Genomic DNA, 13,053 nt, shown 5'->3' on the forward strand with positions numbered 1-13,053 from the left:
CGCTTCGCCCTACTTTCACTTTGGATGTTTTTTTCCCCTTGCTTTTTTCTTTCCTTGACAACGGGAGGAATGTGTGTGTTGCACCGTTCCCGGAGGTACTGCAATACCGGGTCGATGCGTGGAGCGGACGGAGCAAGCCCCATTTCCGACTCCCTGTTCAAAAAATCCATTTAATATGTAGTCCCCCGATGGGGGACGTATCAGATATTAAACTGATAAGAACAGATTTTTTTTTTTTTTTTTTTTTAAACTGATAAGAACAGATTTTTTTTTTTATTCAAAGCTTTTATTCTTTCATACATTCAAACATTCAGTAAACAACTCAAAACTTCACAACTTTCCATAACAACCAAATATATCTTTCCATGCAGTTACTTATGTAGCCTTAAACCTCTCTCAGGGCTATCTCCCCACTCCTGCCCCACACCCAAGTCCATCACCCCGCCCTCCTCCGGTCCCCTGGCCGGTGACCCCACGTCCCCAAACAAATAACCCGTCCCCCCCTCCATTTCCCAACCCAGTGCCATAACCGGGAGGGCCAGCTCCTCCGGAGGTGAGAAAGAAAACAAAGGAGAGGAAGGAGAGGGAGCCCACACAGGTCCCGCCACTTCTCCCTCCCTCCCCTCACCCCCTCTCTCCCCCCCGCTTTCCAAAACCTTCACCTTCTTCTTCTTCTTATCCTTATACAACGGCACAGAGGAGCTGCTTTCCCTTGCCTTATCAGTCTCCCTGTATAAACCCCTCTCCCTCAACTTCTTTCCAAATTCCTTATCATATTTTTTTAGCACCCTCTCAAAATCCTCTTCCCCCAGCTCGTCAATCGCCTTCCTGCATTCTGCCCTAGCCCACTCATTTTCCCCTTTCTCCCATCCCGCTAACTGCCCTCTCACCCTTATCCTTTCTGTCATCCTCCCAATGAATATTCTTTCTTCCTCCTCTTTCCTCACCTCCACTGATTTCTCCACTCTACCCCCCTCCTCTATCCCCTTCCCCTTCCTTTTCTCTCCTTTTGCCTCCTCTCCCTCTCCTTCTTTCCCAGCCACCAATCCTTCCGTCCCGACCACATCTCCTTCCATCCCAACCACCTCTCCTTCTATCTCAAACACCACTCCTTCCCTCCCAGCCCCCACTCCATCTGTCCCGTCCACCACTCCTTCTGACACGGCCACCACCACTCCTTTTGTCTCGGCCACCACTCCCTCTGTCCCGTTCCTCTTCTTCTCTTTCTCCTCTTCTCTCTCTGACTTCTTTGGTACAGTTCCTTCCTCTCTGCCACCACCTTCTGCGCGCTCCTCTCCTCTTCTACCCCCATCCCCCGCTCTCGCTCCCCCCCCAGCTGCAGACGCGTATGACCTTCGCCTTGCCTGGCAATCTCGCCACAGGTGCTCCACCGAGCCACACCCGTGACACTTTTTAGGCTCACCACAATCCCTTGCCTCATGCTCACCCGACCCACAATACCTGCATTTTCTTTCGCCGCACGAGGCAAGGGTATGTCCATAGGCCATACAACGCCTGCAATACGGGGGCTGACGTGCGTAATACAACGTCCCCCTGTCAGCCCCCAGGGAGAACATCGCTGGGGGATGAAGGTAACCTCCCATACCTCCTGTATCTTCTCTTAGGAGAACCTGAAAACTTCTCCTCCCATCCCAAAATCCAAGGGTGTCCTTCATGAGCCTTGCTGAGGATATATTATCCATATATCTCCCCAGGTATGCCCTAATATCCTCTTCCTTCACAAAGGGATTATACATCCTTACTGTCACTATTCTGTAATTATTCTTTGCCAGATTTTTCACTTCGTAGTGACTCATGGGTCTTTCCTTTTCTAAAGCTCTCACCATCCGCATTACTTCCTCATGCTTCTTTTCTGTATGTAGCGTAACCTCATATGCTCTCTCCGCTTGATTCTCCTGGAGACAAAACACATCTTCCACTCCCAGCTTGAGCACCCCCATAAGCAGGGTCCTCCCAAACTCCTCTCTTCCAAAAGGCTCTGCTTCCTTTTCCCTCCAACCAAACCGCACCGTGTTTACGAGACCAATTCCCGGGACCGCCATGCTTTTTCCAGAACCACAAAAACACCTTTCCCGTATAAAATTCTCTCTCTTCACCAATAAACCAAAACGCTCTGTCACCACGCACCAGAAATTTTCCCACTCAAGGGACAACCCCTATCGCCTTCCTACTTCGACCTTCTGACTCAGCGAGCTCTGGGGCACCTCGGTACCAAGCTTGATCTGAGCCAAAAGGCCGAGAAGCGATAACCCACAAATGGTACCCTGCAGCCGCCGGGCACCCGGGGGTCTCGGCAGACTTTGGCGGTTTGGCAAAAGGTGGCTCCTCCCCCCCAGCCCCCCCTTCCCTGGCGACAGACAGGCTGGTGTTTTTTATTTCTTTTTAAAGTCGCCAATGCGTCTTGAAGTCACTAGCTCTTTACGCCGCCTAGTGCGACGACGACGACTATTTGTTCAAAGCCCGGCAAATACGCCAGTCGTCCGTCGGGCTTGCTTGAACTCAATTGCCCTTAGCGACTAGTCAAACGCATGAGCAACAAGTCTCTGCTGCGGCGGCGGCGGCGTCATCAACATCTCTGTCAATTTCTCTTGAAACAAGATATAGCGGGCTCTGCCAGAAGCAAAGCCCTTCCAAAAATACTTTGAACTCATAAGTGTTCCTCTCCACGGAAGTCTTTAGTAAAAGGCGAAAGGCTTGTGCGTAATGAAGAGAAACCAGAGTCGTGTGGAAGTCAGACGTCGGGGCCCGAGACACACTCTGTGCACTACTAGGCTGGGATCTCGCGGGTGGGTGGGTGGGTGGGTGGTCGGTCACCCAACCCACTCTGCCTACTTTTCCACGGCTGTGTGTGGGTAAAAAGTCACAGACAGACACAGACAGACACAGACAGACAGACAGACAGACAGACAGACAGACAGACACTCACTCACTATCCTGACCAACGTTTTTTTTTTTTTTTTTTTTTTTTTTTTTAAGTAAAATGGCGGGAAACGGGGGAACCCACGAAGAGCGCTTCGCCCTACTTTCACTTTGGATGTTTTTTTCCCCTTGCTTTTTTCTTTCCTTGACAACGGGAGGAATGTGTGTGTTGCACCGTTCCCGGAGGTACTGCAATACCGGGTCGATGCGTGGAGCGGACGGAGCAAGCCCCATTTCCGACTCCCTGTTCAAAAAATCCATTTAATATGTAGTCCCCCGATGGGGGACGTATCAGATATTAAACTGATAAGAACAGATACTACACTTGATCTTAGCCAAAAGGCCGAGAAGCGATAACCCACAAATGGTACCCTGCAGCCGCCGGGCACCCGGGGGTCTCGGCAGACTTTGGCGGTTTGGCAAAAGGTGGCTCCTCCCCCCCAGCCCCCCCTTCCCTGGCGACAGACAGGCTGGTGTTTTTTATTTCTTTTTAAAGTCGCCAATGCGTCTTGAAGTCACTAGCTCTTTACGCCGCCTAGTGCGACGACGACGACTATTTGTTCAAAGCCCGGCAAATACGCCAGTCGTCCGTCGGGCTTGCTTGAACTCAATTGCCCTTAGCGACTAGTCAAACGCATGAGCAACAAGTCTCTGCTGCGGCGGCGGCGGCGTCATCAACATCTCTGTCAATTTCTCTTGAAACAAGATATAGCGGGCTCTGCCAGAAGCAAAGCCCTTCCAAAAATACTTTGAACTCATAAGTGTTCCTCTCCACGGAAGTCTTTAGTAAAAGGCGAAAGGCTTGTGCGTAATGAAGAGAAACCAGAGTCGTGTGGAAGTCAGACGTCGGGGCCCGAGACACACTCTGTGCACTACTAGGCTGGGATCTCGCGGGTGGGTGGGTGGGTGGGTGGTCGGTCACCCAACCCACTCTGCCTACTTTTCCACGGCTGTGTGTGGGTAAAAAGTCACAGACAGACACAGACAGACACAGACAGACAGACAGACAGACAGACAGACAGACAGACACTCACTCACTATCCTGACCAACGTTTTTTTTTTTTTTTTTTTTTTTTTTTTTAAGTAAAATGGCGGGAAACGGGGGAACCCACGAAGAGCGCTTCGCCCTACTTTCACTTTGGATGTTTTTTTCCCCTTGCTTTTTTCTTTCCTTGACAACGGGAGGAATGTGTGTGTTGCACCGTTCCCGGAGGTACTGCAATACCGGGTCGATGCGTGGAGCGGACGGAGCAAGCCCCATTTCCGACTCCCTGTTCAAAAAATCCATTTAATATGTAGTCCCCCGATGGGGGACGTATCAGATATTAAACTGATAAGAACAGATACTACACTTGATCTTAGCCAAAAGGCCGAGAAGCGATAACCCACAAATGGTACCCTGCAGCCGCCGGGCACCCGGGGGTCTCGGCAGACTTTGGCGGTTTGGCAAAAGGTGGCTCCTCCCCCCCAGCCCCCCCTTCCCTGGCGACAGACAGGCTGGTGTTTTTTATTTCTTTTTAAAGTCGCCAATGCGTCTTGAAGTCACTAGCTCTTTACGCCGCCTAGTGCGACGACGACGACTATTTGTTCAAAGCCCGGCAAATACGCCAGTCGTCCGTCGGGCTTGCTTGAACTCAATTGCCCTTAGCGACTAGTCAAACGCATGAGCAACAAGTCTCTGCTGCGGCGGCGGCGGCGTCATCAACATCTCTGTCAATTTCTCTTGAAACAAGATATAGCGGGCTCTGCCAGAAGCAAAGCCCTTCCAAAAATACTTTGAACTCATAAGTGTTCCTCTCCACGGAAGTCTTTAGTAAAAGGCGAAAGGCTTGTGCGTAATGAAGAGAAACCAGAGTCGTGTGGAAGTCAGACGTCGGGGCCCGAGACACACTCTGTGCACTACTAGGCTGGGATCTCGCGGGTGGGTGGGTGGGTGGGTGGTCGGTCACCCAACCCACTCTGCCTACTTTTCCACGGCTGTGTGTGGGTAAAAAGTCACAGACAGACACAGACAGACACAGACAGACAGACAGACAGACAGACAGACAGACAGACACTCACTCACTATCCTGACCAACGTTTTTTTTTTTTTTTTTTTTTTTTTTTTTAAGTAAAATGGCGGGAAACGGGGGAACCCACGAAGAGCGCTTCGCCCTACTTTCACTTTGGATGTTTTTTTCCCCTTGCTTTTTTCTTTCCTTGACAACGGGAGGAATGTGTGTGTTGCACCGTTCCCGGAGGTACTGCAATACCGGGTCGATGCGTGGAGCGGACGGAGCAAGCCCCATTTCCGACTCCCTGTTCAAAAAATCCATTTAATATGTAGTCCCCCGATGGGGGACGTATCAGATATTAAACTGATAAGAACAGATACTACACTTGATCTTAGCCAAAAGGCCGAGAAGCGATAACCCACAAATGGTACCCTGCAGCCGCCGGGCACCCGGGGGTCTCGGCAGACTTTGGCGGTTTGGCAAAAGGTGGCTCCTCCCCCCCAGCCCCCCCTTCCCTGGCGACAGACAGGCTGGTGTTTTTTATTTCTTTTTAAAGTCGCCAATGCGTCTTGAAGTCACTAGCTCTTTACGCCGCCTAGTGCGACGACGACGACTATTTGTTCAAAGCCCGGCAAATACGCCAGTCGTCCGTCGGGCTTGCTTGAACTCAATTGCCCTTAGCGACTAGTCAAACGCATGAGCAACAAGTCTCTGCTGCGGCGGCGGCGGCGTCATCAACATCTCTGTCAATTTCTCTTGAAACAAGATATAGCGGGCTCTGCCAGAAGCAAAGCCCTTCCAAAAATACTTTGAACTCATAAGTGTTCCTCTCCACGGAAGTCTTTAGTAAAAGGCGAAAGGCTTGTGCGTAATGAAGAGAAACCAGAGTCGTGTGGAAGTCAGACGTCGGGGCCCGAGACACACTCTGTGCACTACTAGGCTGGGATCTCGCGGGTGGGTGGGTGGGTGGGTGGTCGGTCACCCAACCCACTCTGCCTACTTTTCCACGGCTGTGTGTGGGTAAAAAGTCACAGACAGACACAGACAGACACAGACAGACAGACAGACAGACAGACAGACAGACAGACACTCACTCACTATCCTGACCAACGTTTTTTTTTTTTTTTTTTTTTTTTTTTTTAAGTAAAATGGCGGGAAACGGGGGAACCCACGAAGAGCGCTTCGCCCTACTTTCACTTTGGATGTTTTTTTCCCCTTGCTTTTTTCTTTCCTTGACAACGGGAGGAATGTGTGTGTTGCACCGTTCCCGGAGGTACTGCAATACCGGGTCGATGCGTGGAGCGGACGGAGCAAGCCCCATTTCCGACTCCCTGTTCAAAAAATCCATTTAATATGTAGTCCCCCGATGGGGGACGTATCAGATATTAAACTGATAAGAACAGATGATGATTAAAAGATTTTATTTCTATTCACAAACACAAGCATAATAAACAACACCATCAACAATGTTGACATCATCAATACCAATAGCTCATCTATACTAACAAATTCAATCCTAGGCATTTGGAATTACAACACAAATGACACTCCAAATTATAAACAGGGGAAAAATCCCTTCTCCCTCAAAACTCACAATCTTCATAACACATAACCATAATAAACAAACCATCATCAATCATAATCATCAATACCAAATTTTCACAGCACAAGGCATTGGAAATTATAACAGAAATTAAAAACTCAAAATAATTTCTCAGGGGAGCACCTTCCCTCCCCCTCAATACTCACATTAAATACATGCCTAAGTCCCTATCTCCACATACCTAATCTATTCCCTTTACCACAGTCCTAAACCCCCCTTCCATCTCTCCCTGGCAGCATGCTGCCCCCACTTCCTCTCCTCCCTCTTCATCCTTCCCCTCATATCTCCTTCCACCCTCCTCACTATCCCTTCCACCCCCCAATCTCTCCCTGTCTTGACCAAATTCTGTCTGGCCTCCCACAGCCCCCGCTTAAAGAGACTCATAATAAGCCAGAGCAGAAACCTGTCCCTAACTGTACCCCCCGCTCTCCCTACACCTCTCTCTAGCCTAGCCCAGGTCAACACAAAATCACCTCTTACCATTCCTAACAACACCCGTGCCCTAGCCCATACTACTCCGGCAAAGGCACAGTCCCAAAAAGCATGGCGCACAGTCTCCTCCCTGCCACAAGAGAGTCTTGGACAGGTGGGGGATCGAGCCAAACTATGCCGGTACATAATGGAACGTACCGGCAAGCACTTATGGAGGCTCAACCAATTCAGGTCCTTGAGCCCGTTGTCCAGACCCCGCGCCTGCACTCCCTCCCAGACCCCTGCCGGGATGCCCACCACAGGAGCCGGACTCCCTGCCCGTCTGACCTCCTCGTACAGGTGCCTGTGGTCTAAACCTACTCGGGCGACTTCAACCTCGGGGTGCGCACGCAACCACTTGGCCGCATGGCCAAAGTGCCACGGCAGCTGTTCCGCCCGAGGACCCGTGTTAGACCACACCATCACGCTTCTCGCCTGGTATGAGAAGAACACCCGCAGGAAGTAACCGGACGGGTGAATTACCGGATGAGCAAGCTCCATCAACAAGAACGAAACAAAAATTGAATCCAGCTTGAGGGGGAAATGTGGTATCCCCCTACCTCCCTCCCCGATGGGACAGAGCATGCGAGCCCTGGCGACCCACTCATACCTGCCACCCCACATGAACTGAAACACAAGCCTCACTAGAGGCCTCCTCAGACAAGCCGGCAATGGGTAAATGTACGCCAAATACAAAAGAGACGGCAATACATCCACCTTGAGGACCAGGACCTTGCCTATGAAGGACAACGACCTAGCCCTCCACATCGCTAGCTTCCTCTGTACCACTGCGATGCCCATGTTCCAGTTCAGCGTCGCTGAGCCGGAGGTCTCAAAATGAACCCCGAGAATCTTCAGGGCCCCGTTACAGAGAGATAATCCCCCGGGCACATCCGTTCTACCACGCCATCTTCCGAAAAACTTAACGTTAGACTTTGCGTGGTTAAGAACCGCTCCCGACGCTCGGGTGAAGTCCCCAATAATGGCAAGGGACCTTGTCAGGCACGAGTCCTTGCAAAGAAGCAAGGAAGTGTCATCGGCGTACTGCGTCAACTTAACGCGCAGTCCGCCACTTCCAGGGATCAACAAGCCCTCCACCCCTGTGTCTGCCCTAATAGCAGCCCCCAGGGGCTCCATGTACAGAACAAAGAGGAGGGCCGAGAGCGGGCACCCCTGCCTGACCCCAGACGAGAGGTCAAAAACGTCACCCATGTGACCGTTTACGCTAACCCGGCACTCCGCTCCGACATATAATGTACGGATCCATCCTACAAACTTTTCCCCAAATCCTAACTTACCTAACACCCTGTAAAGAAAAGATCTATTCACGCGATCAAAGGCTTTCGCCTGATCTAGCGTTGCTACCATTAAAGGCAAATCTCTATCTTCTACCCAAGCGATGGAGTCCCTGATCAACTGCAGGTTCCACCTGATAGAGCGGCCCTCTACCCCACACGTCTGATCCTCATGAACGACGTAGGGAAGGGCTGTGCGCAACCGATCCGCTAGGACCTTTGCAAGCAACTTGTAGTCTACACACAGCATGGTCAAAGGCCGCCAGTTGCCAAGGTCTGTAGCGTCCCCCTTCTTGTAAAGAAGTGACAGCACACCGACGGCCATTGATCCCCCCGGGACACCCGTCTCGAGGATGGCCTTCAAGACTTCGAGGACCACCGGTCCTAGTATCCCCCAAAACTTGAGGTAAAACTCGGCCGGCAGCCCATCCATCCCAGGCACCTTCCCTTTTCCCATCCTCCTGAGAGCGCTCTCAACCTCTTCGAGGGAGATCTGGGCCTCCATCGCTTCTCTAATGTCCTCCGGCAATTGCCGGGACAAGTGTTCTAAAAACACACTTCCCTGCTCTACATCTACTTCCCTCTCCTTAAAAAACCCTCGGAAATGGTTAGTGGTCACTCTGACCATCTCCTCCGGCTCTCTAGCTACTCTACCATTTTCTTCCCTAACCCCGTACATTACTTTCTTACTCTGTCTAGCCCTAACCGACTTAAAGAACATAGCGGAACAAGTCTCGTTATGTTCTAAAAACCCACTATGCGCACGCTCCAGGAACGCTCGAGCCTTTCGCTCCTGCAGCTCCCTGAGTTGCGCCTTCAGAGCAGTGAATCTCTCCCAGTCAACCGACCCGCCGAGGTTGCCTGCCTCGTACTCGAGCTCGAGCAACCGTTGGATATGATCCACCTCCCTCCTTTCCTCCCTTTTTCTCCTCTTACAATATCCTATAATAAAGACCCTAATCCTTACCTTGACTAAGTCCCACCACTCTAACACCCCCTCGCACATGGACCGGAGGCCTTCAAGCCCCCGAAACACACCAATAAAGTCATTAACGAATGCTTGCTCATCCAGCACCTCCCGATCTAATTTCCAGTACCCCCTACCGAAGAGGCAGACTGGAGAACTCACCTGCAGGAGCACCCCGTCGTGATCCGAAAAGAAAACAGGCAACAGCCGACCAGACAACTGACCCAAAGACCCGGATAAAAAATATAATCAAGCCTCCGCTCAACCCCCCTGGAGTTGCGCCAAGTAGGACCAGCCAGTGTCGGAGTAGTGTGCAGGCCTCCATCAACCAGACCATGGCAAGCCATTAGCCCGGTGATGGCACCTGCACTGCTATCCCCCCCCAGTCCTAAATCTATATTAAAATCTCCCCCTATCACCAACTGCCTATTTGTGACACACATGGGCGTCAGACATTCCACCATCTCCCTCCTTTCTGCCGCCCCCTGTGGCCCGTATACCCCAACTAATCTATATCTACAATCCCTTAATGTGACATCCACTCCCAAAACCCTCCCCTGCATAACAGCAAAGGTATCCTCAACCTTAACCTCCCTATTCCCAAATAAAATCCCTACCCCTGAAGAGTGAACCCCCCCTATACCCCAAACTGATTCCCCCTTTTCCCACTCCCTCTTAAACCTAACAACATCCCCTCCATCCCTTAGGTGAACCTCCTGTAAAAAACAGAAATCAAAACCCACACCCTCTAAATAACTAAAAACCGCCCTTCTTTTAACCCTATCCCTCAACCCCCTTACATTAACACTAAAAAAGGTAAGTTTATCCATAGTGAATACATCAAAACAAAAACACTAATACAATAACAAAACCAGGATGCTCACCCATTGCTCCCCCTCTCCATTTCCTCCCTCTGGGCTTCTAAATGAAAACTCTCCTCGCCCGATGAGTACTGATTTCCTCCAGGCGAGGCCCCTTTCTCGCACCCAAATAGAGGATCCTCTTTACCCTCTTCCTCCATGTCCTCTTTGTCATCATCCCACGACGCCGGGTTAGGGTTGGGGATGAATGTTTCAGGTTTCCCTGAACAGTCCTGCCACCCTCCATCCGCTGAAGGCAGCGATATAGGGGAAAACGACATGTCCATTTCCACTAGGGGAAAAAGGGGGGGCGATTCCCGCGAGGACTGAAAGGCCACTTCCTCAACAATGTATTTTTCCCCCATCAGACGCTTTCCCGCCCTCTCCCCCACGCCATCCACCACACTCTGCCCCTCATCCTTCCTCTTATTCCTCTTTTTCTTGCCGGCTTTGGGTTGCTGCTCCTGCTCCGGTATGTCTCCCCCGACTGACAGTTCCATTCCCTCCTGCCCGGGCATGGGCTTCGCTTCGGAGACCAAAACCCCCTCCTCTGCCTTATCATCCACCCCTGGGAGCTTACCCACCATCTCTTCCAGGGCCCCAACCCCTGAAACCATACCCTCCAAACTGCCACTTGCCCTCTCCTCCGGTTGCTGGACATCTGACCCCACACCTCCTTTCACCGACGGCCCCGATTCCACCTCTTTCCCGGCCCTGGCACTTGTAGTGGGTGTTGGTGAAGATGGTTTCTCCTGCTCCTTCCTCTCTGGGTCCTTCTCCTTAGAACCAGGGTCCTTTCTCTCCCGTTGTTCCCCCACCGAAACTCCTCCCTCGTTCCTTCCTGCCGCTGCCTCGGCATATGACTGCCGACGTGACGGGCAGTCCCGGAACAGGTGCAGCTTACTGCCACACCCGTGGCACTCCTTCGGCTCTCTACAGTCCTTTGCCTCATGCTCTCCCGATTTACAAAAACGGCACCTCCCCGCACTGCAGGCTGCCGTGACATGCCCATGCTCCCTGCACTTCTTGCAAAAAGGGGGTTGACGGGTGTAGAAGAGCATCCCCCTGTCTGAGCCCAGCGAAAAGACTGCCGGGGGATGGAGGAAACCATCAAAACCTCCTTTATCTGGCTTCAGCAGAACCTGGAACTGGCGTCTTCCATTCCAGAACCCTAACGAGTCCTTCACGTACCTCGCCCCCGACGTCACATCACAAAACCTACTCAGGAAAGCCCCTATCGCTATGTCCGCAACATGTGGATTGTACATGTGTACATTGATAGTCCTGAAGTTAGTTTTTTCCAGGCATGTTATATTAAAAAATGAACATGGCCTCTCTTCCGCCACCACCTTGACTCTATCCATTACGATGCCACACATACCTTCTGTGTGTAACGTTACGTCGTAGGCCTCCTCCATAGTGTTTCCCTGCAGGCACATCACTTCAGGCACTCTTAGCTTCAGGGCTCCCATCAGCACGGTTCTTGCAAACGAATCCCTCGGCATTCTTGCTTCTCCTTCCTTCTTCCACGCAAATCTGATAGTATTCTTCAGTCCGGTCCTGGGGACCGACCCATCTCTGGTATTATTTGCCATCTCCTCACGAAAAATGGCGGGAAATCCACGTTCTCGTCGCAAAAAAGAACTGGAAAAAAAACTCTCTTACTCCCTCCGGCCTTCGGCCTTTGACTCAGCGAGCTGTGGGGCACCTCAGTACCAAGCTTGATCTGAGCCAAAAGGCCGAGAAGCGATAACCCACAAATGGTACCCTGCAGCCGCCGGGCACCCGGGGGTCTCGGCAGACTTTGGCGGTTTGGCAAAAGGTGGCTCCTCCCCCCCAGCCCCCCCTTCCCTGGCGACAGACAGGCTGGTGTTTTTTATTTCTTTTTAAAGTCGCCAATGCGTCTTGAAGTCACTAGCTCTTTACGCCGCCTAGTGCGACGACGACGACTATTTGTTCAAAGCCCGGCAAATACGCCAGTCGTCCGTCGGGCTTGCTTGAACTCAATTGCCCTTAGCGACTAGTCAAACGCATGAGCAACAAGTCTCTGCTGCGGCGGCGGCGGCGTCATCAACATCTCTGTCAATTTCTCTTGAAACAAGATATAGCGGGCTCTGCCAGAAGCAAAGCCCTTCCAAAAATACTTTGAACTCATAAGTGTTCCTCTCCACGGAAGTCTTTAGTAAAAGGCGAAAGGCTTGTGCGTAATGAAGAGAAACCAGAGTCGTGTGGAAGTCAGACGTCGGGGCCCGAGACACACTCTGTGCACTACTAGGCTGGGATCTCGCGGGTGGGTGGGTGGGTGGGTGGTCGGTCACCCAACCCACTCTGCCTACTTTTCCACGGCTGTGTGTGGGTAAAAAGTCACAGACAGACACAGACAGACACAGACAGACAGACAGACAGACAGACAGACAGACAGACAGACACTCACTCACTATCCTGACCAACGTTTTTTTTTTTTTTTTTTTTTTTTTTTTAAGTAAAATGGCGGGAAACGGGGGAACCCACGAAGAGCGCTTCGCCCTACTTTCACTTTGGATGTTTTTTTCCCCTTGCTTTTTTCTTTCCTTGACAACGGGAGGAATGTGTGTGTTGCACCGTTCCCGGAGGTACTGCAATACCGGGTCGATGCGTGGAGCGGACGGAGCAAGCCCCATTTCCGACTCCCTGTTCAAAAAATCCATTTAATATGTAGTCCCCCGATGGGGGACGTATCAGATATTAAACTGATAAGAACAGATACTACACTTGATCTTAGCCAAAAGGCCGAGAAGCGATAACCCACAAATGGTACCCTGCAGCCGCCGGGCACCCGGGGGTCTCGGCAGACTTTGGCGGTTTGGCAAAAGGTGGCTCCTCCCCCCCAGCCCCCCCTTCCCTGGCGACAGACAGGCTGGTGTTTTTTATTTCTTTTTAAAGT

The 13,053-nt window shown here is 51.4% G+C and overlaps 10 non-coding genes and 1 pseudogene across 10 annotated transcripts; all 11 read right to left on the reverse strand.

The window, feature by feature from the left end:
• Positions 1-73: 73 nt before the first annotated feature.
• Positions 74-257, reverse strand: LOC129850910 (U2 spliceosomal RNA). The gene has a single exon (XR_008758887.1). It is a non-coding gene; the product is annotated as a U2 spliceosomal RNA (small nuclear RNA).
• A 2,370-nt stretch (positions 258-2,627) lies between these two features.
• Positions 2,628-2,744, reverse strand: LOC129850911 (U5 spliceosomal RNA). The gene has a single exon (XR_008758888.1). It is a non-coding gene; the product is annotated as a U5 spliceosomal RNA (small nuclear RNA).
• A 360-nt stretch (positions 2,745-3,104) lies between these two features.
• LOC129850909 (U2 spliceosomal RNA) lies at positions 3,105-3,295 on the reverse strand. The gene has a single exon (XR_008758886.1). It is a non-coding gene; the product is annotated as a U2 spliceosomal RNA (small nuclear RNA).
• Positions 3,296-3,654: 359 nt separating this feature from the next.
• LOC129850912 (U5 spliceosomal RNA) lies at positions 3,655-3,771 on the reverse strand. Its single transcript, XR_008758889.1, has one exon. It is a non-coding gene; the product is annotated as a U5 spliceosomal RNA (small nuclear RNA).
• Positions 3,772-4,131: 360 nt separating this feature from the next.
• LOC129850916 (U2 spliceosomal RNA) lies at positions 4,132-4,322 on the reverse strand. Its single transcript, XR_008758893.1, has one exon. It is a non-coding gene; the product is annotated as a U2 spliceosomal RNA (small nuclear RNA).
• A 359-nt stretch (positions 4,323-4,681) lies between these two features.
• Positions 4,682-4,798, reverse strand: LOC129850913 (U5 spliceosomal RNA). The gene has a single exon (XR_008758890.1). It is a non-coding gene; the product is annotated as a U5 spliceosomal RNA (small nuclear RNA).
• A 360-nt stretch (positions 4,799-5,158) lies between these two features.
• On the reverse strand, positions 5,159-5,349 carry LOC129850917 (U2 spliceosomal RNA). Its single transcript, XR_008758894.1, has one exon. It is a non-coding gene; the product is annotated as a U2 spliceosomal RNA (small nuclear RNA).
• A 359-nt stretch (positions 5,350-5,708) lies between these two features.
• Positions 5,709-5,825, reverse strand: LOC129850914 (U5 spliceosomal RNA). The gene has a single exon (XR_008758891.1). It is a non-coding gene; the product is annotated as a U5 spliceosomal RNA (small nuclear RNA).
• Positions 5,826-6,185: 360 nt separating this feature from the next.
• Positions 6,186-6,353, reverse strand: LOC129850919 (U2 spliceosomal RNA; annotated as a pseudogene).
• Positions 6,354-12,240: 5,887 nt separating this feature from the next.
• Positions 12,241-12,357, reverse strand: LOC129850915 (U5 spliceosomal RNA). The gene has a single exon (XR_008758892.1). It is a non-coding gene; the product is annotated as a U5 spliceosomal RNA (small nuclear RNA).
• Positions 12,358-12,720: 363 nt separating this feature from the next.
• Positions 12,721-12,911, reverse strand: LOC129850918 (U2 spliceosomal RNA). The gene has a single exon (XR_008758895.1). It is a non-coding gene; the product is annotated as a U2 spliceosomal RNA (small nuclear RNA).
• Between the last annotated feature and the right edge of the window lie 142 nt (positions 12,912-13,053).

This window comes from Salvelinus fontinalis, unplaced genomic scaffold (genome assembly GCF_029448725.1).
Source record: "Salvelinus fontinalis isolate EN_2023a unplaced genomic scaffold, ASM2944872v1 scaffold_2468, whole genome shotgun sequence".
Classification (NCBI taxonomy): domain Eukaryota; kingdom Metazoa; phylum Chordata; class Actinopteri; order Salmoniformes; family Salmonidae; genus Salvelinus; species Salvelinus fontinalis.